Source organism: Capsicum annuum, chromosome 8, assembly GCF_002878395.1.
Source record: "Capsicum annuum cultivar UCD-10X-F1 chromosome 8, UCD10Xv1.1, whole genome shotgun sequence".
NCBI lineage: Eukaryota > Viridiplantae > Streptophyta > Magnoliopsida > Solanales > Solanaceae > Capsicum > Capsicum annuum.
In genome coordinates this window covers 111943253-111946607 of record NC_061118.1, presented here as the reverse complement: position 1 = coordinate 111946607, position 3355 = coordinate 111943253, and the positions used below count along the sequence as shown (strand labels likewise).

General features: G+C 32.4%; 1 non-coding gene across 1 annotated transcript; it reads left to right on the top strand.

Annotated features, from left to right (window-relative positions):
• The first annotated feature begins 771 nt into the window (after positions 1–771).
• LOC124886841 lies at positions 772–877 on the top strand. Its single transcript, XR_007044247.1, has one exon. It is a non-coding gene; the product is annotated as a small nucleolar RNA R71 (small nucleolar RNA).
• Positions 878–3355: the final 2478 nt, after the last annotated feature.

Sequence of the window (3355 nt, the reverse complement as noted above, 5' to 3'; positions counted from 1 at the left end):
CTTGCACCTTATGATTTCTATTCAAGGGAACATCAAAAAAAATTATACCACTCCTTAAGGTGATTTCCATCACTTTTATTAATTTAATGTATCAACAGGAAAACCCCCTTATGGTATTGTGCTTTAGCTTGAGCTAACTGGCCTATCTGCATGTCTAGATTCTTTTAAGCCAACCATTTGTTCTTGGTTGGATAGATTGTTTTTCAAAGTCACTTCTGTATTATTGGCCTGCGTATTGTTCTGAAGACTTTGTTGCTACTAAAATTGCTAGTGTTGAGCCTTATTATTTCCTCTTAAGTAAATAGGCTAACTCTACCAGTTGTGGTTGTAATCATTATCATGGTTTTAATAACCTCTCTAAAATTGCCTATAAAATTTATAGACTCAAAATTTGATCTACATAAATATATAGAGTGACCACTACCAACACAAATTAACACCAAGTTTCTGTTACTGAATTGCATTAACCTAGGTTTAAGGTGGAGTCTTATCAAACTTATTATGATGTATCATCATCTTCTTCTCAAAGGAGTCCAACCGTGCAGTCATTATTGTGGCACTATCTACCTAGATCATACGTGTAAGTTTTTTCATCAAACTTCTAGACACATAATCTTGCCACTCTAAATTACCTTATACAATTTGGTTTACAAATTGAATATCTCAACATAGGTTTTCTCAAAAGCCGAACTACCTATCACTGAATCTAGAATTATTTTGATGTTATGGTCAAAATCTTTGAAACTACTATGAACTAATACCTCATTTGTCTATTGGCAATGTGGGAAATCTCTAAAAAGGACTTAAATCTCTCCCATGCATGATAGAGATTTTTGTCTATCTTTTGTATGAAACTTGGGATCTCATGCCTCAACCCTAAAATTTTTTTAGAAGGAATGAATTGGATGAGGAATTTTTTTCAAATCGTCCTAATTAATGATTGATTTGAAGTTCTTTCCTTAAACAAATTCTTCATTTCCCCCAATAACGAGAATGGAAAAATAGTAAGCCTCAGGAAGACTGTAGAGACTCCAACAGGAATAAATGTGATTTATCTCGAAGAAATTTAATAAGTGGATATGTGTATCCTCATGTGACAATCTTATAAGTTGTTGCCTACTTGCAAAAACTGTATGATATTCTTTTTATGCTTAAATCGACCTCGAGTAGGCAGGTTACGAATGCTAGAGTTAACATTAGATGTGAGTGGGATTTCCACTTCGCACACTATCCTACAGGCTGGATGTTCATCACCCATAAATGAAGGAATGATCTTGACTCATTGAACTTGTGGAATTTGATAAAAAAGTGTTGCGTCTCTTGATTGGTGAAAGAGTCACTCAAGTTCACGATGTGGTTCAACTAATTCCCTCTCCCTTGCTAGTCTACTTATGATTCTAACCTATTCTAGCAAGTTTAATGGCTAAGGCCAAGTTGTCAGCACTTACAAAAAATTCAGTAAAACTAAAAAGTAGAAAGTAAATTTGTTCAAGTCCTTGGCAACAACGCCAAGAACTTGGTTGCGTATAACCGCACATGCAAATGTAGATGGTCGTAAAAGTTATAATGTAGCTCTTATGAGTTGAATATCGATACCATAAGGACTTAATGTTTTTATAATGATCAAATTCTAGTACTACTAATTAAGTTAAAAAAATGTTATTTGCAACAAAGGGAGTTCATTAAATAGTACGCTAAAATGTAAAAATGCATGATAATAGAAATCAACGTGTTGGAAACAATAGTTATGATAAATCGAGGGTCAATACATCTTGAAAAATTATGAAAATCTACACAATCTTGATGGTTATGTTATCTATCTTTGTTGTTGTTTCACGAGGTTAGTATCATGATTATTGTCTTTCGAGCCTCTAATCGTATATTTTAATTAGCCTGACAATTACATCATTGAGCGGGGATATTGTAATAAATTCAAATGCAATTATATTTCATCCCATATTTGAGTCAAATGAGGAAAATTAGGTATATTCTTATCCTAACCACAAATCAAATCACTTGTTATGAAACATGAGAACTCATTCCTTACATTCTTTGTTCTAATATAATGTTACTTATTTTGGACTAAAATAGGAAATATAAATTTATAATAAAGGTCACAAATATTTAACATATTAGGCGCAAGAATGAAGGAACAAAAAATATAATAATTAAGATTAAACAATGTGAATATCATCTATGAAATCATGTTTGTAGCCTCAACCCTAAGAAAGAGGCATTTTAGCCTATCAAAATATTTTTTAAAATAATGAATTTAATGTAGTTCACACAAAAATGAAGCAATGAAAAGAGAAGAATAAAAACCTTATTTGGAGTTGCCAGCATGTGTTTTTAGTCCTTTGTAGACCAATGATGATTAAAATAGAAGCTAAAGAACCTATAAATAGTGTAGGACAAATTGTACTCTAAAACGCCCAAGTCCTCCGGACATTGAAAATGTGGATCCTTGTTAAATGAAAAATTAATATCGGGACATCTAAGCAGTGTGTCATGCTAATAAAATTGATCCTAGCCTCTGTGGATTGCTACTAACACGACAACCCACAGTTTGGTGATCAAACTCATTCAAACTTTACTTCTTTTATTCCTTGACTCTATCTTACATTTAGATCGCAGTACAATACATTTTTGGGGGTCCATAATCTTTTAAACATGATATTTAACGGTTATACATGACTTTTTTTGCATCATATCTCAATCTTGATGAGTTTTTGGCTTCAATCCATATATTCTCTAGCTTAAAAAGGTTCATTAGTGCACTTCCAAGTACATAATTCACATAAAGCTTGTTCCTTGTTTCTTCAAACATTATGGATATTTTATAAATTCATTTATCACCTAAATTATCTCCAGTAAGTTTGAAAAAAAAATCATCAAAAGCATTTGACAATGCAATACCAAAAACATATAAAATATACACTAGAAGAAGAATAACTTAGGTTGTTCTAACTAGTTAACTTATCTACCCTTCCATTGGCCATTCTGACTCTTGTGTTGATTAAATTGAACTATAAACTGCCTAAACATAAGGTTTGTCATACAATTTTATGAATATTCATTTTATACTCCAGTAAGCACATCAAGTTACCCTCAAAATTATGCTAAACATGCATAAATAATGACACTTGGGTGTAGAAATATGCCTAATATCAACAGTCTATGTTGAAGGGTCAAACATCCCACATATGGGGGACTATCAAGAATAGAGACTAATGACCCCATAATCATAACATAACCTAGGTAGTCTACTTTTTTTAGTAGACCTATTGATTCAGAATGACAACCTCTGCCTGAAGACCCTGACTATGCATCCCTCAAGGACCGATCACTACTCTAA